This window comes from Gouania willdenowi, chromosome 10 (assembly GCF_900634775.1).
Source record: "Gouania willdenowi chromosome 10, fGouWil2.1, whole genome shotgun sequence".
NCBI classification, from domain to species: Eukaryota; Metazoa; Chordata; class Actinopteri; order Blenniiformes; family Gobiesocidae; genus Gouania; species Gouania willdenowi.
Genome location: NC_041053.1, coordinates 34,599,301 through 34,623,797, shown reverse-complemented (window position 1 = coordinate 34,623,797; position 24,497 = coordinate 34,599,301). Strand labels below are relative to the sequence as shown.

General features: G+C 35.5%; 1 protein-coding gene across 3 annotated transcripts in view; it reads left to right on the top strand.

The window, feature by feature from the left end:
• lingo2 (leucine rich repeat and Ig domain containing 2) overlaps positions 1-24,497 on the top strand; it is a 316,615-nt gene that overhangs the window by 170,745 nt on the left and 121,373 nt on the right. For all 3 annotated transcript variants that reach the window (XM_028459817.1, XM_028459815.1, XM_028459816.1), the window contains one exon: positions 6,860-6,947. The gene's annotated coding sequence lies outside the window, so the exon portion shown is untranslated. The remainder of the gene's footprint in view (positions 1-6,859; positions 6,948-24,497) is intronic.

Here is a 24,497-nt window from a genome sequence, read left to right as displayed (position 1 = left end):
AGGAAGAGACCAAATCTTGCACAATTGCAACTTAATTTATTTTCCACAAAGACATCTATTTTTTTTAAGAAAATAACATTAAAGAATTCATTTAAAAATAAAATAAATTCTCAGGTTCTCAGTATAGTTACATTTATGAACTTTAAAACTGAGAAAATAACCAGGATTCAATGCTGTTTTTGGTGCCGTACATTACATTTTATCGATTTTATTGTTGTCTGTTCATTTTTATTTTTTTGTAGTTTCACAATGTCCGTTGCATTTTAAAACAAACAAAATAATAATTCACTCCGTAACGGTTGGGTGTAAAAATGTAATTAATTACTTTCCTTCTTTTAAAATGTACTTTAAGTACAAGTAAAATTACTGATTTAGAAATATACTCAAAAAAAGTACAAATAAAAGCAACTCAATTACAGTAATGTGAGTACTTGTAATCTGTTACTTTTACCTCTGGTAAGAACCTATGGGTTGTTTTTAATCCGAGAGAACATTAAACCCTCGTATTGTCCTTTGGGTGAACTTGACCCCATTCAATGTTCATCATTCCAAAAAATAATAGTTCCTTTATATATATATATATTTTTGTTTCATATTTCATGACTTTGCCTAGTTAGATTGGTACAATTGATTAAGCATAAAATCATCATGATAATATTTTTTTCAATGTGCTGAACACATATCGCATGCATTTCTGTTCATCTGGGGTCAATTTGGCCCCAGTTTGTTTTAGCCGTGTAAAACGAGTCTGTCTGTGTTTGACCTTACGTCCCCACACCTGCAGGTGCAGAGTTGATACTTTTGTCTTGATACATGACATGGAGGGTGGAGACGAATATCCAGATTTTGGAACAGCTCTTTCACAGTGAAAGTGAGGAGGATGTGTCTGAGGACTTTATCGTGAATGACACCTAATATCTTACAAAAAAGTGATAAAAATAAGTAAATCATGTTTATGAGAGGACATGGGTGTGAGTGTGTGTGTGGAGGGGGGGTCACCAACATCAACATCATGAAAGTCATGAATGTGCACCAAAAATTAGAAAGAAAATTAAAGATACAGTAACCTTTACAAAGTGCCTGACACACAAATATTTTTTCTCCTGGCAAATATCACTGGGGTCAGATTGACCCCAAGAGTAAAATGTTAATATCTGAGGATAATAGGAGGGTTAAATGAACAAATCTTTATTGTGAATGTTCCTAACAATGTATTCAGACGGTATCGTCGATGAAGGCTGTGTTTAATCTGAGCAGGAAGTAAACTAAGACCCCCCCTAAAAAAACTAAAAATGTAACAATGCAGAACCACTGCAGTTAGTCGGCCTAAAAATACATCAAAGAGGTGGCAGTTTTCCAATGAGGCGTGCAAGCATGTTCCTCCAAGATGTAACTCAGTCGTACTGATTACCCTTCGATGAACAGACGAGAGGCTAATATGACTTTGTTGAGAAACAAGCTGCAATAAAAATGTGCACTGTGCAGATTCTGTGCTCACTAAACCCTAAACCCTGAAGTACACTGATTAGGCTTGATAGAGTTCTGTATGACTTCCTGTAAATATACAGATAAATGTAGAACAGAGTGGACCTTATCTGAAGTACTGTACACGCTCATCATTAAAAGTATTGTGGACAATGTTATTTTCACTTCTACTTTCGGGTGAATCATCTTAACTATTGGTCCTCCTATTAATGCCCGGTGTGCATCGGGTCCTTTGAAAATGGATTTTCACTTACCGGTGGCGAGTCTGACATCGTGGGAAAAGTGTAAATCTTCTTTTGGAAGATAATCTTGTATGATCGATGCCAACTCCAACGAGTGTTGCGCATGTGCAGAGAGCATTTGTTTTCTAAACTTCGGGAAAATCATCCTTTATACCTTCAAGAAAATGTACATATCCTAAATATGGAATACATTTTAAAAAACAATAACATCAAAACAAGGCTCTGAGAAATCTGTCAAATTTTTAAGAACTAAATCAGCGGTTCTCAAACTTTTTTGGCTCAAGTACCCAATTTGTCTTATTTCTGATTCCAAGTACCCCCCCCTTTGTCCAACTACAACATTTGGCTTAAAAAAAACTATTTAAAAACAACTATAGGGAATAATGTTGGAATAATTGAGTGATAACGCACATTTAACAAAATCTCATTTTGTAAATAAGTGGAATGGAACAGTATTTTCTGCCTCCTGAATAGATTTGTTTCTGTAGTTTTTATCATTTACGGTCATCTCGCTCTTGATGTAAGACCAAAACTGATCTTTGTATTTTCAGTTCATGTTCTTATCAAGATCATTTCTATCATCATTGAGGGAGTTTTTGGTATAATTCTGCGAACTTTGTTGTTGTTTGTCTGTTATTTTTATTATTCAGTATATTTTTCTCTTTTTTTGTGTGTTTTTGTTGTCGTTTTTGTGTGTTGTTTGTATTATTTAAGTTATTATATCTCTGTGTTAGTTATTTTTCTGTATTTTGTTGTGATCTTGTGTATTTTTCTCTGATTTAGTGTGTCTTTGTTGTGGTTTTGGGTGTTGCTGGTAATTGAAAGTATTTTTATCTCTTAGTGCGTGTGTTTTTGGTGTAATTTTGTGTATTTTGTTGTTATTATTAAGTTTGTTTTGTGTGTTTATGTGGTCGTTTTGTGAGTTGCTGGTAATACTCATTGTAACCCCCTGTAGTGCATTACGTATCCCCATTTGAGAAACACTGAACTAAATAATAATAATAATAATAATAATAATAATAATAATAATAATAATAATAATAATAATAATAATAATAATGAATACATACAAATTATAAGGATTTTGCCTCCCAGTATGTCCATTGAATGGTTGGGTATGTAAATATAACTATGTGGGGTATTAAACTATTAACAGTTGAAATGGTAACAAAATAGAGATTAAAGGATAGATTAGACAATTAAATACAATAAACCCAGCTAACACAGCCTACTAATAGTAGTAGTAGTAGTGATGACGGCAATTTAATGGCCACATTAACTAGTTGATGGGCCTCCTCTCACAGCCTTAATTCCCTCGCTGTTTCTCTAACATCAGTGGAGCAGACCAACTTTTAATTGGCATAGTAATGTGAATAATTGCTTTCTTGTTGTTGGGCCCACTGAGTTTTACACTGTGAAGAAGTATAAATCAAGCGTGGCGCTACACGCAATCAGATACTTGAGATTGAAGGGGAAATGTTTTAAGGAAATGCTCCCGCTGTGCAAAGTGATTACGCCTGCTGTTAGCATTTATTGGAAATAAAGACATTTGGTTCAGGGACATTTAATTTGTCTGTGGTTTTAGTAAGTACCAAGGATAAATTATCTTCCAAAAGATGAGGGGGTGAATATTGTGATCCTGATAGAAACCTTCAGTATGAACCCACAACCATCCACAGTAGATGATTGAATTGGAATGGTCCTGGAAATCTTTAAAATGGGAAGGTTGACTTATATTATGAGGATCCAAAAGGGCAGGTTTTATCTTATTTGGAGCAAATGGATCACATTTCTAACCCCCATTAGCGCGTGTGTGTTTAACTTTGCTGGCAAATAATGGGCATGACAAATCGTGAATGTGATTAAATTAGCAAAAAAATAAATAAATAAGAATGAAATATGGTGAAAAAGAGTTAAAAGTGACAATAATGGGTCAACATATGCAACATTGGGTGGGAAATTGGTGTAAAGGGTTTTTAAGTGCTGAAAAAAGTGCAAGAAAAAGTGGTGAAAAAAGGTTAAAATATGGCATGTTTGGTGTAGTTGCAGGAAACGAGTAAAAATAAGCAAGATTGTGTCATCTGGCAACCAGTTGAAAATGTAGCTCACCAAGTCATTTAAGATTGGCTCGTGCACCCTGTGGTCATGAACAGGTAGAGTATGTGAATAAGCTGCACATGTGGAAGTAGGTCACAGTGAGAATACATTAACCTGAAAACACTGATAAGACCCAACATTTGTGCACCTATTTGATCACCTTTAGTCTTTGTGCTTTTTGCTATTAACATTTTTATTGTCGGCTGTGACTGGGATCAAAAAAAGCATTTAGCTTTTTATTTGAAAATGTCAAAGACATTTAGCTAATCTTTACTATTGAAGCCCCTAAAAATAGGACTTAATATGAGGTAGCTGCAGTCAATAGGCTGTTGCCACTGACAAAACCGGTTCAGGCATAATGAGGGAACCCATGAGATAAATGATCGGAAAACAAAAACAGGACGACTGTTGTCCTTGAACTCTTAATGGTGCACTAATAACAAAGAGTGTCAGGAGTGATTATAACAAGGGTTTCATGAACCAAACTTTGTTTTTGAAATATCTCTGCATTTGGACTTGGAAGAGATAATTATCTCTCTTTCTCTCTCTCTCGTCATCACATTACAAACGCATGCACGTCCTTCGCATAATCACCACCCTTTGTATTTCCTCCTGCAGTTTAGATAAGGAAGTCATTATGGAAAGGGAAGTCGCAAGCAGGGACCAGTGTGCATTGTGCAGGTCAGGCTTTTTGGTGAGGACTTAAAATAAGAAGGTCTGCAAAAAAAAACCCCTTTACACAAAACTCCATTGACTCCTCTGAATCCAGAAGCTTTACTTAAGTTGAAGAAAAACAAACTGCAGTATTTGGTGTGTGATTGACCCAACAGAGTTCATCTAAATGTGTATATTGTACGTTTTTTAAAGTGATGTCCTTTAATAATGATTAGAAAGCTACAAAAACATAAATTGCAAACATATTTGACTGTAGATGTAATTATAGGTCTGCATTTGTGCTAGAAAAAGTATAAAGTAGCCGTTGCCAAAGAAACAAAACAATATTAAAGGCTTTTTTTTTTGTGTGCAATTTTTCAAAACAAATTAAGTATATTTTATAATTATCCAATAGTAAACATGAGTTTAAGTTATGTCATTGTGATTTTTTTTTTAATGAATGTATTGCTTTTCACTCATTGGTGTTCTCTGTGCATTGGGAATTAATGTGTATTTGATGTATTTATCACACCTGTAGGTGCACCTACTGTATGTTCAGGAATGTAGCAGCCTTAGGGGTAAAGTTAATATTTCTATGCAATAAATGCTAAATGATGCATTCACTACAGATACAGTATATGTTGGTGCACTTTATTGCAGGTTTGCACAAACATTTCTTGGCTCTTTTTTCTCGAACACAATTCAACTTTTATCAAAGATACTCTGAAGTGTCAAATCAACCTGGTGAAAAAGTTGCGAAGGTGGAAGAAGGATGTTTTTGTGATGTGTGTTTGGTATGAGAGGGTGGAGTCCATTATGATGCTGAGGTTGTGTACAGAAAGGGAGGGGGTGACATTGTGAGCGACGATGAGGAGGGTAAAGTTCTGAACAGAGGGAAGGAAAGATTTGGGGCCGATGATGAGTTTTGTTTTATTGCTGTTGAGTTTGAGAAAGTTATTGTCCATCCAGGTTTTGATATCGGAGATGCAGTTAGTGATGGTGGAGAGGAAAACTAGGGTGATGGATTTGGTGGAGATGTAGAGTTGGGTATCATCGGTGTAGCAGTGGAAGTGAAGTCCATGGTGTCAAATGATCTGACCGAGGGAGAGCATGTACTGTAGATGGTAAAAAGGAGGGGGCCAAGCACCAAACCTTGGGGGACACCGTGGGTGCTGGGGAAAGTGTGGGAGTCGTAGTTGTTGACAAAGACAAAGTAGTGACGGTCGGAGAGGTAGAGGTGAACCAGCGGAGTGCTACGCCGGAGATGCCAATTGATTGCAGACGGTGGAGGAGGACAGTATTGTCTATTGTGCCAAATGCAGCGGAGAGGTTGAGGAGGAGGAGGATTGATATAGAACCAGAGTCAGCGGTGAGGAGGAGATTGTTTGAGACTTTAAGAAGTGCTGTTTCTGTGCTTTGGTGTGAACGTAATCCGGTTTGAAATGTTTCAAAGAGATGAGAGAAGTGGACATGTTGGTGGAGTTGTCGAAGTTGAGGCCGTTTTTTTCAGGAGGAGTGTGTTGGTAGCAAGTTTAAGTGGGGATGGGACAGGTAATGGAAGTGTTGATGATGAGGGATGAGAGTGGGTATGCAGCTTCTGAGGAGGGCAGATGGGATTGGGTCAAGCTGGCAACTGGGAAATTTCAAGGTTGTGAGGAGTTTGTTGGTGTCGGAGGGGGACAGAGGAGAGAAAGAGGGAAGGCTATGGAGTGTGAGTGGAGTGAGTTCATGTTCTGGGGGAAGAGTAGCGGAGGAAGTGGATATTTTTATGTGCTAAAGTTTATTTAGTGTGCTTTAAGTATATGACTTTAAATTTACTAATTTATGTTAAATTAGAAAATGAATCAATGGGTTGAAGTTCATGTTCACATATTGAACACTTACCAAATAAATGTAATAAATATATAAGATAAAGATAAAGAAAAAATAATAATTAGACTCAAATGTATCTTACATTACGTTCAGACCTAATATCAGAGTATTGATATTAAAATGTGTACTTCTGAAATATGCTCTCCGTGTATGATAAAATGAGTATGTAAAAACACTACTCAAATTTAATTTAAAGTACATTTTAGTAAAACATTATTTTTAAAGTACAGTTGTTTTGAAATGTGTTAAAAATGTTTCCGTGGAAGTGTGTTGTTAGTATACAAGGCATTTAAGCTGTTTTTTTGTCATATCTAAAAGACACTGGTTCAGTGTCACACATCTGCAGCCTTTTCGTTTTTTGCTTTCTATTACAATTTCTTTTTTACGGTCATGTGTAAGGCCACCTGTGGCGATGTCTGCGTTATTCCTTCATGCATTGATTGCTATTGTGAGTGTTGCATCTGTCCATGATTAATCTTTTTGTCTGCTTCTGTGTTCTGCTCCTGTAGATAAAGGCCTGAAAAGAAAAAACAACCACAGCTAAAGAAGCGAGGGACAAATAGGCCATGGCTGAGGGGATGATTGCTTCTCAAAGTGGTAAGCAACAGACATCCCTACTTTATTAGATTTGTGTCGCTCAAAGTGTTGGATTGCTGTTCCCTGTTACTTAGCTTCCTTCCATGTTCACCTTTCTAAAAAAAATAGGAAAACCTCCTTTGTTTTGTGCAACCCTGTGGATTGCACTGCACCATAAACTGTGGTACATGTAAGGGCTACATTTCAAATGCATTCCCAATGATCAACAAATAATATACAGTATGTGTCGACAGAGCGCGCTGCTAATAATCATTGCTTCTTGATTAAATATGAGTGACTTTTACGTGACTGGCTCTCAGAGGTGTAAATGTGACGCACATTTTAAAGCTTTCTTTTAGAGCCTTGTGTTAAAGATGATTGGACTTTTTACACACATTTTAAGTTGAATCTCAGTTTTCTTTATGCTTAATAAATCACTGTTTTTATTATTACTTTTATCTCTTGTCAGTACTGCATTCTCGTACTAAAATATGTTATTTCGTACCTTTTAAAATTCTTTAGTGATAAATAATTTACAGCAATGACAGCTCACATCTCTCTGTGTCTACTGTAGTTGCTCAAGTATTGTTCAAGTTCTTTGTATAACTAGTGTGTTATTACATTGATTAGATTATATTAGATTATATAGCTTTCATTTTCATTGTACAAGATAAGTCATACAACGAAATTGTAGCAGCTTGGAATAGTGTTACGACACATAAATAAATAGAATAATAAAATCTATGGAAAGTATTTATTAGCTAACCAGTTACATGGTATGACTTCCATTCACGTTACTAGTAAAATTGTACTGCATGACTAGTTAACTAGTGAGCCTCCACCGTATATACAGAAGAAGAAGAAGAAGAAGAAGAAGAAGAAGAAGAAGAAGAAGAAGAAGAAGAAGAAGAAGAAGAAGAAGAAGAAGAAGAAGAAGAAGAAGAAGAAGAAGAAGAAGAAGAAGAAGAAGAAGAAGAAGAAGAAGAAGAAGAAGAAGAAGAAGAAGAAGAAACTCATGTTACGCAAAAACAGGACATACAAAAAAAGAGGAAAGAGATGGAGACAAAAACATGACAGGAGAATTGCTTGTGGACCGACGACAAAGTAGAGCTAGGGCGTTCACAGACTTTCTCACTCATTATTAATCAAAAAAGCTCCCCTGTAGTGACCAGGAAGAGTGTGTGCGTGGGGGGCACAGTAGGTCAGCTGGGGGGGGGCACTGCCCGCGAATGCCTCCCATGACGCCGACACTGGTTTCTACTGATTGATGTTACCCATAATGGACAACTTAACATCATATATACTGTTACTGCAACTTTAGCATTCTAAATAGTTACTTAAAAGACATTAAAAGATGAACAGAAGTACAACTACTAAGGCACATCATGGTACTACAACTCGTACCCAGTGTTTCCTTTTTGATCCAGTTACTGATCCTGTTGAAAGAACTACTGGCTGACAACATAAAAAAAAAAAAAAAAAAGGATTTGAAGAGCTTGGTGCTCAAAATTAGACATTTTTGATTAGGAAAGTTACCTGGTTGATCTGACTTCTTCAACAAAAACAATTTTTGATGCTAGAAATATGCTGTCGGCTCAAACCATATCTGAATTTTATGTGGAGAATTTAAATAGGCTGCAGGTTATTTTCTCTCCCTTTACCTTCAGATTTTTGACACCTCACTTGTAAATGCATGGCACCTCCAGGGCTCCCTGTGCTCTGAGGCAGTGTTGAATCTGTTTCACCACTGCAGCCTTTTACACCAATGAACCACATATTTTTGCTGAATAATGTCTTGATCTCCCATCAATGCAGCCAGGACAAGCAGGTTACACAGCAGGATGCCTGTCATTGAAGATAACAGGCTTTCACAGTCAATCAGGATTCCAGCGCATCCTTTAAATTTGCAATGACTCCAGAAGCACCTACAGTTATGAATATGTTGAACCCACGGGTTGCAGGAAGGCTGCGTTTTGCACTACGGTACGAGAAAAAGTCTGAAAGGTACCAGATTCTACAATTAAAGTCTAACATCATGGTTTATCTTTGTTCATTCCATGGGTTTGTAATGTACCACGAATGTACCCACTCTTTCAACATTTACCTTCAAATAGAGCGTTTTAACATTTAAAGCTGCTTAGCCACATAAATCACATTTTTTATGTACCTTTACATCAACCAAAGGTCATTCCAAAAACTCTGCCAAAAAGACATTTCTGGAGTTTTCACCGATAGAAAGTTGTTGATGAAACAACTGATTGTGGCTTCCACAGAAACAGCTGAATACGGCCAATATTCAGAGGTAAACAACCAAAAATGACATTAAGCAAATCACTGTCTTCCTTATCTGGCAACGAAACACAAGAAATCACAGTAAGAATGAAGTAAAGTGACTTTGTAATCAAAACTTACCGGTAACTACTTTGGCGCCACCTTTGCATTCTCCTACGGGACTATAAATCCCACAATGCAATGCGTAGAACTCTTCAGAAGTTCAAGTCACATGACCACTTGACAACAAACCAGTTGTTATCGGTGGAGTCAATAAGAAACTTTGAAGAAGCAATTTCTACCTTCAACATATGTTTGTGAGTAAAATCTCTATCCGAGGATTTATGAGAAGAACTTTTAAACGACGTACAGGTATATTTTAAAAAAACAACAACAAAAAACATCAGGTTTTTAGTTAAGCAGCTTTAACTACAGCGCCACAAAGACAATGTCATGCATGACCAAAGATTCTTCCAGCGAGTACCAAAAGATAATCCTGCTCTGCCCTTGTGTGCAGGGTGTGAAGCAGCTTGGTTTGAAAGTCTACAACAGGGTTGGGGTCTACAATGATGGCGTAATTATATATTTTAAAATCGGTGTGCATTTAGATAAATTACTTTGTAATTGTAATTGCCGTGAAAATTCTATAATAATTGTCAATTATAATTTAACGCAAAACTGAGGAACCATGTTACAGTTTTATGTACAGTTATCAACCCACATTTTAAAATTTAAATAAAAAATAAAAAAAGGAGTGGTATACTGGAACAACAAAGGCTCAGACGCCCACACCAAAAAATAATAAAACCTACATTTTTTATTGATTAGGAAGCCTAACCATGTAACCAATAGATAGGAAAGAATTTAGATGATAGATTATTGCATTTAGTGTATTTTTACAGCTGATTTAGGAGCCGTTATCATAAGAGATGCTAACAGAAAGCTAACACAAGATAAAGGTTAGCCTCAGTAATTGAGATTAATTTAATTTAGTAATTGAGAACATAAAGTAATTTTGTGATTAACTGTAATCCACTTTCTGAGGATAGAAAATAATTGTCAATTTAATTGTAATTGGAAAAAAATGCTGGTCACTGTAATCATACTTGAATTGAAATTGAACATGGGTAATTGAAAACGTGATTGTAATTTTAGGAGCTCCGGCTTCAGGTGGCGTTCAGAGAAGGGCTGGGCGATATGAACCAAAACTCATATCTCAATATTTCTTTGTCAAAATGGCGATGCACGATATAAAACTCTATTTTTTACTCAATAAAGTCTTGGTAGAAAGACAATTTCATTGACCCCAACCCCACTCTGAAATGACATCAGATATAAATGTCCTTCAACGCATCGAGGGCAATATCTGCAGTCGTATTTGTTGCTTATAATTTATTTAAAACAGCCTGAATGGCATCTGCACATCAGTGTGTTTTTGCATTGACCACTGTGTACAGTTTGTGTAGGTGGAAAAAGTTTATGTGCATGCCCATACAGTATCTAGTATAGAGCATGACAATGCAGGAAAAGATGTCTGTATTTCTGCTTGTGGAAAGAGTGGCAGAGGTGATGTGTGAAGAGATGAGAGCACACATTCCCTCAGAATCTCTATAAAATCTTAATCTCCTGGCCCCTCTGGGGAGGAGTCAGCCAAGCATTGTGCTGGTGTTTTGCATCTAAATCAAAATGTCTTGTTCCGTTCAGAGATCGCTCCATTGAGAGAAACTTTATCAACTTAACATTCATCCACATGCACTGATGGCTAATGTTAGTCACGTTGAATTTAATTACATCCTAACTGTAACATTTCAAATCAGTTTTGAATGAAACTGCAGTGCAGGAGAGTTACTGTATGGATGTTTACAAAAGGGTTGCATCACAAGGGCTGGGATGTATCCTCATATTCACCAGTGTTATGAAATTATGTTATATGACTTTTGCACTCAATCACTCTATACATTTTTAATGTATTATCTTAGATTTGCGGCAGCAATAGCTTCATGTTTTAGGTAGACAGGACAGTGTAACTAAACACATCTTACATAGAAATCCTTCTTAAATTGTCTGGAATGCAAAGTACCAGTATATTGCAACTTTTTAGCATGGTAGACCTTCTATCTCACAATAAGTTGTGGTTGAGGTGGTAGACCTGATGGTAAGCCTAAAACTGCATAGTTGCTAGGTTAATAGCTAATTCCAATTCTTATTTTGTCATTTTTTACTTGGGCAAGACTTTGGCTGTGTTTGAAATTGCATGATAACTATTGTGACGATATCTCCATACGGCGATATATCGCAATATTTTTTCGCATGATCCCAATTATCGATATGCTCGTGCTAAATATCGATTTTTAATCTATTTTTTTTTTTTTTTTTTTTTTTTTTTTTTCCAAAACCTTTTCTGCTTTTTCACTAAAATGTGCAGGTAGGTCTTCACAGAAATGTTGTCACTGTTTGTTGAAGGAACTGGTCAGAACATAGTGTCACTGGTCAGAAAGACCCTATTTTTGTTTACAGAAAGCACTATTGGAGATAGTGATTCGTTTACATTGGTATGTTGACACTTCTTTACAGAAATGTTGCACTAAAATAGTGTCACTGTTCATAGGACACTTTTTCAATCATTGTCTTTCAGAGATATAAAATAAAAATTGTATTTTTTCACTTAATCTTTTTTTTTTCTTATGTTTTAGATTATCGCAGATTGATTTCTGACCAATATATCGATAATCGCAGTATCGTCATGTCATGAGATGATTGTTACCGTGAGCTTTGTATCGCGTACCGTATCGTGAGGTACCCAGAGGTTCCCACCTCTAATACTAATACTACTCATACCAAGACTAATGTCAAAATTGAGTATGTAGTGCGTTCACATTAGATAGTATGGAAAGTAGGGATGTAACGATTAATCGTAAAGCAGTTAAAAATCAATTAATAGGTATCACGGTTCACATCGATGCTGTGAAAATTGAATCTCAGTACTTTTTTAACCAGAAGTGGAGGCGGCAGGCAGAATCTGCTATTACTTTCTTGCTGGCCGCCTTCTATTCTTAAACATGTTCATAAATGATTCTTTACTCCTTGAGCACTGAAAGAATATCTGTAATATTACGTGAATATCTGTGAAAGTCACGTTTTTCTATTAGCTCTGTCTGCTAGCATAGCATCTCTTCTTCACTGCAAGATATCTGCGTGCCAATTGACCACTGGGTTACCAGCGCCCTCTGCTGGTCCAAACAAATATCTGACGCAAATACAGTGAAATGAGTGTTTTTTTTTTTTTTTAAGTCCAATTGTTAAGGCACAAAATACATTTTCAGTTGCACTTTTAAAAAGAAAAAGAACTATTATGCAGTTTTGTATTGTTTACTATAGAACCAGAATTTAAATTAATAGGCTTCTTCTTCATTTGTATTATTCCTTTATTTATTTCATTCAAGATTTATTTTTAGTTAAATTGCATTGTTTTGAATAGTTTATCAAGGGATTCTTTTGATATTGAAAAATAAAAGGAAAATAGTACAGTATTTCCCCCCCCCCAAAAAAAATAAAGGAATATTTTTCAGTCATTTATGTACAGTCCCATTTTGTAAAATAAATCGTGAGAGAATCGTATCGTGAACCCAGTATTGTGAATCAAATTGTATCGGGAGTTGAGTGAATTGTTACATCCCTAATGGAAAGATTGAGTGCAAAATACCCAGATGTATACTATATTGGGACATTTTCGAAGTATGCATGCACAGTGGGCACTCTAGTCATACTCAACTGTCCCATGATGTATTGCTAGCGGAACGTAAAATTGTCCTGGGACTGGCTTCAAGCTAAAAGGCAAACATACCCTTTTCAAAACAAAAGCATTGTTTCTTGTCTTTCATTTGTTTTTAACGCTTTGTAAATAGGGCTCTTGTTTTGAAATTAACCAGAAGTTTTGTCAGTAGTACAATAGAGGGTCTCTGAAAACCTTGAAATGTCGGCATGAAGTGTGTTTACACAAGTTTTATGGGTCAAATGACCACATGTTGATATGCTACATACATTACAATATTTTCAGAACTTTCAAAGGTGGCAAAGCCTCAGTGTGCTTCTGTTTTTTTGTCGTAGGTTTGAAATGCATCTTGGGAAACATGGAAGTATACTTCAGTTAGAAGGGTCATCATCCTAATCTTCCTAATCATACTTATAGAATGTATATAGTGGACAGTATATACTCATTAAGTTGGTAGTGCATTGTACGGAGTGTGCCATATCGAACACAAAAATAGTCCGATTTCTGTAGCAGCTGCTATTCTTTATAAACTCTGACCAATCATTGTCTTTCAGTCAGAATGGAAAGAAGCAATTTTATTCCTTTATGTGTCATTCTGCCCATGCCCCCCTCTGTCCCTTATTTCTTTTTCATGTACACTCATCACGTGACACTTTTCCTGGAAATATTGAGCACAAATAGGTTGCTGTTTTTCTGATGGACATTATTTTTGAGGAGCATTTAACATGTGACATACTAAGCCAGAAAAACACATACAGCCTGGCACAAAGTAGACATAAAAACACAGTACGTAGTCTAGAGTTCATCCTAAACATATGTAAACAAATAAACACAAAACAACAAAATACACTATACTAACAATGAGGATATTAACATCATAGTGAAATATCCACAATTTAGCCACAAACAATATGAGTGTAATGGGGGGGTCATCTAAAGCAGTGATTCTCAACTGCTGGGTCGGGACCCATTAGTGGGTCACGGACCTGTACTGGGTGGGTCACGGACAGCTGGTCAAAAATAAATAAATACTTAATGTCTCTCATGTTGGGTTGGACTTGTCTTTTATTTTGAAGGAACTTTTCTTTTGACAGGCCTGTTGTTAAATGCTTGTTGCACAGGCAAATATATAGATTTATGTTTTTTTTATTAAAAAGATTATATGGATTAATAAGATTAAATTTGGTTGGTTGAATTCTTAAAAAGTAAGCAGCGAAGAGTTTTGTTCATTAATATGGTAGTTTAGTGCTTGATCTCAAGTTTTAAAATTAAAATCTTTTTTATTATTATTATTTTAATTTTTCCTCTGTTCTCAGTACTCTTTGTTTTTTACGGGAAATAACTTCAATTTCCAAGAAACTACCTAAAAAATAGCTTTTTCCCCAGTATTTTCATGATTATAATTTTTTTATATACGTTTTCTACCAAACTTTCATCATTTATTTCATATCAATTGTTTGAAAGAAGGAATCAAATGTAAAAGCGCCACCAAACCGTATCCCAAATTTCTCACCCCGGAGCCAGTAACGTCACATCTATTCACTTTTGCAAAGTTGTCAAAAGGATTCGAGGCATGATGCATTTCCAAATGTCTCCAAGCTTACACATCAAAATCTGCCTCTGCCAAACACTTCCATGTGACAATGAAGCACCCTGACAGAGCTTGGAATGATTGCAAGGACAAACGTGTGAGCTTTTTATTTTTATTCACAGGATTTCTGGATTAAAAACCATATTAATTCGTTGTCATATTAATTTTATTTTATCCTCGTTTTGTGAAGTGCCACAGTTTCCCCAACGTCTATTGTTTATGGTATTATTAGATGTGGCTGTGCTCTTTGAGATATGAAAGTGAATAATAATCCCACTGAAGGAGGCAGGCCCTGACAGCATGCTGAGACATAATGGAATGAGGGAACATAGGAGAGAAAGTGTGCTAGCTGCAGATATAGCAGATACAGTTTACTGTGGATGCTCTCTGCTTTTTACTGTACCTTGTTGTGCTTTACAATAAATCTGATTTATGTCCGTAATGCTTTCCCTTGGACTTATTGTCGTTATTAATGGCAATTCTTCCAAGCCTTCAAAGCAGGAGTGTTAAACTAATTTTAATTCAAGGGACAAATACAGACCAGTTTGATCACAAGTGGGCCGCAGGTTTTAGGCGAGAAAACAAAAAACAAAACAAAAATCAACATTAATGTGCTTAAGTTGGCACTTCCAGTTATAAATCAGACATTAAGAATGGAAGGCATCAACAATATCCAAGCAATAAGTGACAGATACTTAAATGTCCTTTGATGTATTTAATTTTTGACCAATTTTTTTATTTAATTTGATTTTGTCAAATATTTGAGAAGAATTGCAGGATTTTGAAAAAAAAAAAACTAAAAACTAAGAGTTCTTCCAACAACAATTTAAAACGTATTATTTGGTCATTTACACAGTGATTCATGTTTTCGCTGTCATTTTCACTTTCTCCTGAGGGCCAAATCGTAAGCTCTGAAGGGCCAGATTTGGCCCCCGGGCCTTGAGTTTGACACATGTTTTAAAGTGTGAATGATTATCGTACCGTGATCTTCATCACTGATCCAGATAATTGTAAATATCTGGCAAAGAGCAGATTTGGAGATTTACTCTTGTTTTTTATTCAAACAAATATCCTGAACCACTGCTGAAAACAGTTTAAAAACTACATTCATTGTATCCGTGTCTCGATTAGTTTGACACAAATAACACTTTCTTTAGAGTTCCGCTTTTCTGTATTGTATTAAGTTTGCTTCACGCCAGTTCAAGACACAGCATTGAATTTCTTGCATGGAAAATGCTATAGCTTGAAAAGACACTTGACATCTTTTAATGTTGAGTATGCCAAACCTGTTATTATCTCCTGACACTGTCCTCAAAATGCTATTATGGGTTGATTAGTCAAATGCCAGCAGTGATCAGAACTTTACCCTTGATTAGAAATGATTTGCTGGTTTTGTGGCTGTCAAGAATCATCAGCAGGAGATTAGATTTGCTCAGTGAGTGATTCTGGCGAGAAGTGGCACCATCATCATCATCATCATCATCTCTTTACAACAGCAGCCTACGCAAGAGAACACATTACCATGCCAACACATTTGCCACGTTTACATGAGAGCTTAATTTCCCTTTAATTCAGAATATAAGTTAAACTATCTTTAAACTGACCTTGTAAACACTTAATTCCAAATGAAAAGGCCCATTCCAAATTAAACTTAAATGTGAATTAAGTGGCTGGTTTATTCCTCCATCTTGTAAACATTGAATTCCGCTTTAAATGAATTCCGGTTGTTCTGTGCATGCTTGTTCTGGCTGGTGATGACATAATCCAAGATGGCTGCCGAGACTATTTTTTTTAATAAGAGCCTTAGAAGATATGGATGTAATGAAACGAGTGGATGGACAGAAGCATAAACATACAGGCATTCACAAGGACACAGTTATTATTATTACACACAGTACACACCAGGGTTGGGGTCAATTATAATTATCGCAATTGAAAAAATGTGTTGCTGTTTTAAGTGTAATTTAATTGTAATTGAGTTCAGATAATTGAGTTTATAATTGTATTTGGCATGGAATGGCAATAAAAAGTAATTTACAATTAATTGAACAGAAAACCAGAGAACAATGTTATAGTTATATGGGTTACACACATAGGCCAACTTTGGTATCAATTATTAACATAGGTTTCATATTAAGTTTATCTGTTAGTTCTCTTAAGCCCACACCAAAAATATAAATACCAACATTTTCATTGATTAGGAATTCTAACAAGGTAACCAAAAGATGAGAAACAAATTAGATGGTAGATAATATTTTTTAGTATATTTTACTGCTGATTTAAGACATTGACAAAAGTATGTTATTGTTGAGCTGCTGCTTTAAAACGTTTGTGTGTTTTTTTCCCGATAGACGTGAATACGTCACGTTCGCTTCCTGTCCAATCAGAACCTTTCCCAACCCCCACACCTAAAGCGGAACTGAATGAAACCGAATAAAACTGTATTACATGTGAACCTCAATTCAGAATTATTATTTCCGTGTAAATGTGAAGCAGAATATTTCAATACAGAATTATTAATTTGGAAGGAAACAAATGTCAGTCCTAATAAAAACCAAAGTCATAATTGGACTATGACTCATCTACAGAAAAGTTTAAGGACTTATTTGTATCTTGATAATTAAAACTTTTTTTTTTTTTTTTTTGGTTATTTTACAAGCAGCATCCAAAACTTATGCATAGATAGTGGAAACAACAATCCAGCCCACTGAAATCATTACATAAGCAACGCATATGGCAAATGCATGTAAATGATATGCAAAGCATTAACATCCAATTGTTTATGTACATAGCATGTAATCTGTGCTCCAGACTGTGTTTACTTTGTGTTTCAGAATATTCTCTTTTATATGGTGTCATCCATGCAGAGCTTAGATGCAACAAAAGGCTTTGAGCAAACACATGCTCATTAAGTCTGAACAGACTTTTGGAGGTTACTAAAATGTTAATATGAAGCACAATTTTGCTTTTATTATCATAAATTGTATAGTTAGCTAAGTTAGTTAGTTTGTGTAGTTTTACGATGTATGTCTTCACATTTTTGCCCATTACTGTCATGTTTTTATCTCAAACTTCAATATACTATACTGTATGTGGTGCTATAATTTGTATCTTGTACAATTTTTAGTTTTATTTACTCCAGTGTTTCTCAAATTGGGGTACATGTACCCCTAGGGGTACGTGATGGTACTACAGGGGGTACTAGAAAGAGAGAGAGAGTAGCAAATAAAGTATCAGTCTTTGTCCCTACCAAGGTGTGAAATAACTGGAAATGATAAAAACTCTATAAATAAACCTATTCAGGAGCCACTAAATCAGTGTTTTTCAACCTTGGAGTCAGGACCCCATGTGGTTTCGCCTGGAGTTTTCATGGGGTCGTCTTAAATTTAATAAAAATGTAATTTTTTTATGTATTTATTTATTTTATTTTATGAATTAAAATAACACACACTGTGAAATATAAATCTAGTTCAACTAAAATGCAATAAAAAATAAAATAAATCTGAGTTCAAACATAATCAAAATGAAATTCAAGAAAAAGAAAAAAAGGATTTTGGGTGGCCTGAAATTTCCAAAAGAAAAATAAAATAGAACATGTCACAATCCTAAACAACTGTATTTCTATACTTTCACTTTGTAAAATATAAATTTTGTTCAACTAAAATGCAGTAAAAATAAATAAATATCTGAGCTCAAACATGATCAAGAACTAATTCTGTCAATATAAATACATTTTAAATTTAATTTGGGGTCGCCAGAAATTGTTGAAATCAAAATGGGGTCACCATCCAAGAACGTTTTGAACCACTGCACTAAATACTGTATTTACAGTATTTACAAAATGTATATGCAAATATACAATATGCAAAATGAACCTCTGGTTTACTCATTTGGGTGAATTCAAAAGAGCATAATCAAAATGTTTACATTAGATGTTTGTCATCTCACAAAGCCCATACTAATTGCATACTGCAATAACAGAGTGCATTGTGGGATAATGAGGCTAAACTCCCAGTACCTTTTTTTTTTTTTTTTTTTTAAACCCGGTGTTTCCTACACAGGACATGCAAAGCTTCTATAATTAAGTCCAGGACAGGAGGAAGTGAAGCATCCTAGTCAGCTGTCTAAGCTGCTATCGCAAACTCAAATCTAATGTTTAATTTATGTGTGCTCCATTATTTATGGATGCCATGATCTGTGCATAAACAGACTTTGCAGACTTTGTGTGCAGGTTTGTACACAAACAAAAAACAAAAATGAATGCAGACCTGAAAAAAAAAAATTCCCAAATCCACTGCAACTTCCTGTCTTCTTTTTGCACGTTTGTTTGCATTTTTGCACTGACTCGACCACATTGTTCATATATGCACAAAACTAGTGTTGTAGTAGTCGAGACCGGTCTTGAGGCCAAATTTTAAAGGTCTCGTCTCGGACTCGGAAGCATTTTGACTCGGTCTTGTCTCAGACTCGTGCTGCCCTGGCTCGGGATTTTCCCTCAAGACCGTTGGAGATCAACACGAATTCTTGCTATTTTTAAACTTTTTTATAATGTGATAAAAACAATGAGAAGAACTGGATAAAACAATCCTTTATACATTTTTTAATCCACCCCGTATAATGACCGCAACCTTCCTTAATATGACTGAGTGACGTGTGTGACACACACAAGCAGGAGAGAGAGGCGGAGCTAAACATGTCTGCTAACTTGTTGGTTGTGAAATTTGGTTTCACAAACCACAAAAAATAAATGTGTAAAAGCACAGCAAAGAAGAAACACTCTGCAGTGTGTAGGTGACCAGCCATGTTAATTGTTGGCAGAAATGCTTTTAAACACTTGCTGTACATTCAGGTGACATAAAAATCTTGTTTTGAAATATGTAGAATAATTGTGAATTTATCAGTAGCAGTAGTAGTTTTAATATTTTAGTAAATTTTTTGCAGGCATTTTTTGTCCATCAAATGTATTTAAAAGAAACTAAAATTAAAGAGAGAATGTTATTTAACTGTCAAACCTTGTCATAATTTTATTTATTTATATATTTGTTCAAATTAAAAAAAAAAAAAAAACGTTTATGGTCTTGGTCTTGTCTTGGTCTCGGGCAAGTCTTGGTCCAGGATAGTGTGATCTTGAACACAACACTGAGCCGTCGACTTATGACCCCAATGATTTGTGACTTGAAATTAAAATATCACCGAGAAACACTTAATGCTGTGTTCAAGGCCACTCGGAACTTTGCATTTTTGAGTGAAAAAAGCACGTTGCTGCTGTAATCGTAATTTAATTGCAATTGAGTTCAGATAATTGGCTTTGTAATTGTAATTGGCATGGAAATGGTATTCATTTACAATTTAAATGCAAAACTGGGAAATGATGTTACATTTTTATGGCTTACACGTACGTAGTAACACGTTTTTCTTCTCTTGAGGATGATTTTAATATTTAAAAATCATTTGATATTTTGGGGTTTTAGTGACAGAAAAAAGGCTCTGATGCCCACACCAATAATAATAACACCAATATTTTAATTGATTAGAAAGCCAGACAAGGTAACCAAGAGATTAGAAACCAATTAGATGATAAATAATATTTTAGTGTATTTTACAGCTGATTTACGTGGGTCAAAACTGACCCATTGTCATAAGAGCTGCTAACAGAAAGCTAACACATGAGGAAGAATACATTTTCTCAGGGTTATTTATTAAAAGCTCAGTAATTGTTAATAGTTGTAATTTAAACTTTAGTTATTGAGAACGTAGTTGTAAATGACTTTCAAGGGGAAAATGATAGTAGTAATTTAATTGCAATTGGAAAAAAAATGCAGGTCAACAAAATCGTAATTTAGTTGTAATTGAATTTGGATAATTGAAAACATAATTGTAATTTTAAAATATAATTGACCCCAACCCTGGTTAGAACTTCAGGTGGCGTTCGAAGAAGGGCTGGGCGATGGCGATGCATGATATAAAACTCTATTTGTTATTCAATAAAGTCTTGGTAGAAAGACAAATCTGGCTTAAATTTGCTGACGCAAAATTCCACACAGCCATATTTATTAACAAACATCTGCACAATATGTGTCGCTTTTGTCTATATCTCCTCTAAGGGACAGCACGTGTGAGTGAGTTTTGTAGTGTGGTTTGTTTCGGGGAAAGTCTGGGTTAGAACACACTCAGTGATCCATCTAACTGGGCTTTTCATGCTGTTCTGTCTTGGTGGAAGATTGGTTATTGGACGATCAAAACTGTTGTGTGCAGCAGTTTATAATCCGTTAATAACAACCCCATGACACTGCTGGTTACAATGGTCAAAAAGGACCATGTTTATGTCCCCTCTGCTTTCCACCTTTGCTGTGCACTGATGCCGCTCGAACCTGCTCAATATTATGCACTTAGCTGCAGCGACTGAGAGATAAACCCACGCCTTGGGGGGGGTCTTGGATCAGCAGGTGTGACTAGTGAGGGTAGCCCAGATTTGAAGAAGAGAAAAAAGGCATGAAGAAAAAAAAAGCTAAATATTTAATATGGCACCGTTAGTGGAAGAGCTACAGATCAATGGAGGGAATGAATCTGGCTATGCACAGATAGTGGCAGTGAAAGAGGGTAACACACCTTTAAAAAGCTTAGGCACACACTACTTTAAACCAGCGAGTAAAGTTAAATCATACAGTAAATGTGGAAAAATTCTGCTGACTGTAAAAATTGTTTCGACTCGACAGAGGAAATAAGAAGGACTTACTGGAGAATGTGTTGGTTGTGAGAAGTAAAGTTCAAATGTAGGTGAATTTTATTCGCTAATATTTGTTGTCAACTTAGTTGGAAGGAAGGAGAAATTACAATTGTTAACTGTGAAGCAACACTGCACCCAGCAGGTCATGTATGGGACTGCAGCAACAATGAAGCAGATAGCGGCCACTGGCCTGATTTTGTTATGAATTTACAACAATAACAATATGCACATTTTTTTAGTCAACATTATCAATCAGTGTTGCATTATTTGTGACTTCATTTCTCATGAAAATTTCAGCTTTTTCAACTTTTAAGCCGTTAGTCCGCAGCCATTCTTCAACCGATTCTGACCATTCATCCTTTGATATGTTCAGCTTGAGCCTTCAACCCATTTCAAATATTTCAACCTTTTTCAACCTTATTGCTAATGTTCAGCTATTGCTAGGCTAATGCTTAGTCAATGCTAGGTTAGTGCTAAAACTAGGTTAATGCCAATGCTAGGCTAATGCTATTGCTAGGTAAATGTTAATGCTCGGCTGATGCTATGCTAATGTTAGCTGAATCTTATTGCTAGGTGAATGTTAATGCTAGGTTCGTGTCAATGCTAGGTTGATGTTAATGCTAGCTAATGTTAATGTTAATGCTAAGCTAATGCAGTGCGACACGGGCCAGCACCTGCATTCTCACTTGCATTTTCATATATTTAGTTATTTTTTGCCCCCCTCACAACCCCCTTGCCCCGCCCACGGCAACAATCTCAAACTCCACCTCTACAGGTGAATAAGGGCGTTAAGTGACCAATGGGGTACCTGCATAGAAACACACATGCAGCACATGAGACGTGCACTAGTTGCACCTAAGAAGCTTGCAGCACTTTGGATCGAGTGATTGAAAAGAAGGCAGTTTCCTTGTTTCCTTGGCAAGAGCCTCCAGTGTCACATATCCTATAGCTGCTGTACGGGTATTACACACAGGAGGTCAGAGAAGGCACTTAAGGACCTCTGCTTCACAGCAGCTACTGAGTAACCCCTGAAACAAATAGTGCAGGGGATACTGAACATTGCCAGTGAGAATGTGTTTTCAGTGTTTAAATGGAAGAAATGGTCTTTGGAGGAAAAGTGTGGTGTATGTTGTTACTTTTCAGGTATTTTTTGCCTGCTGCTGGTTTACTGCAGTTTTTGTCAGTAGCTGTGTTTCCATTACAGATTTTTGCAAAATAAAAGTGATATTGCTAAATGTCGACAAAGTATAATTGCGCTTTGAACGTGTTTCTATTGAAGGCTGTTTTGGGCAGAAGCTTCGCAACTCATGTGAAATCTCATCCCGCGAGACGTCGCTGCAGGAAGACGTACTGTATGCTTCAAGTCTCCTTATAAACTTTGTATTCCTTAATGTGGCAGTGATATTTATTTATTTTTTTTAAGTATAATGCTAAAAAATGTCCCGGTCTCCTTCTGTCTACACGTACCCTGTCATGTTTATTCAGAGAGAAGTGGTCATGTGACCAGGTACATCACGTTCTGTGACGTGTATTTGTGGAAAAGGTGTTTCCATGTAGCTTTTGCGACACATTTCAATATTCAAACGTCTGAAATACCTCCTCATGAAAGTGTAAAAACTTTTTTGCAATATTTCAGCGTTTTTTTTTTTTTTTAATTCATTACCAGTTTTTATTGCGCTATTTAGATTTTCCACATTTTTAAGGGTAATGGAAACGCAGCAGTATCTGCTTATCTGAATGGTGCCAAAGAATAATTTCAACAGAATATTTTTATTTTATTTATTTTTTTCTTGTTTTTTTTATAATTATTATTATTTTTTTTTTGTAGGAAAATGTGGTACAAATATAATATGACATTGCATCTTTCAGTATATTATTAATATTAAATATGTATACAGTATCAACAAAACAACATATATGCATAGAAAAGACAAGGCAAATTTATTTGTATATTTTATACACAATGTGCTTTACGTGATCAAAAAGTGCAACAGAAAACATTCAACAGCTTAAAAATCAATAAGAACATTAAAATAATCAGCATTTTTTTAAATCAGCCGTAAAAACATTTAAATACATACATGCATAGTTGTATAATAATAAATTAACTATTATGTTAAGATGTACAGTGCTCACATACAGTTACGAGCCTCATGCCTGGATAGTAGTAACTAGGGCTGGGCGATATGGCCTTTTATAAATACCGCGATATTTTTAGGCCATGTCACGATACACGATATATATCTCGATATTTTGCATTACCCTTGAATTAACACTTTGATGCACAAAATCACACCAGTATGATGATTCTATATGTCTACATTAAAACATTCTTGATCATACTGCATTAATATATGCCAATTTTAAACTTTCATGCAAAAAAGGGGATATTACAACTAAGTCAAAGTTGACATAACTGTATTTATTAAACAGTGAGTGGCTCAAACATAAAATTGTCAACAGAAAGTGCACGTTCTGTGCAAAATTGTCACAGAGACATTTCAAAACAAGACATTAGTGCAGGATGCAACTCACATGGCATTTCAAAACACAAAATTAAAGTGCACTTTTTGTACATAATGCCACTACAATATTTTAAAACAAATAGTGCCCTTTTGTGCATGTTGTCATTAAGATGACATTTCAAAAAAAAAAAAAAAAAAAAAAAAAAGTCCGCGAGTTTAACGGTATGGTCATTTTCAACACCGCACAGACTACAAGCTGCGATATATCGAGTATATTCGATATATCGCCCAGCACTAGTAGTAACATAAAAATGAAGATCTGGTCATGAATGATTGATCACTAATTTAGTGGTACAGCATCAGCACAATTGACAACAATGTACATTTTTTCCTACCTGCTGTGGCTCTGTGATTGGCTGAGTCTCATATACAGTGGCTTGTAAACACCTAATTTAGAATGAAAAGGGTAAATCCAAATTAAACTTAAATCCGTAGTATGTGACTGGTTTATTACGATTTTTATTCCGAATTGAATAATTCCTCCATACACGTTTATTCTGCTTTAAATTAGTTCCGGTTGTTCTGCCAGTGCTCGTCTTGTCGCGACGAAACGCTGGTGACGACATAATCCAAGATGGCCACCAAGACTTTTTTTTTAATAAGAGCCTTAGAAGATATGGATATGGATATAATGATATAATAACATGTTATTGTTGAGCTGCTTTTTCAAAAATACAACTAAAAC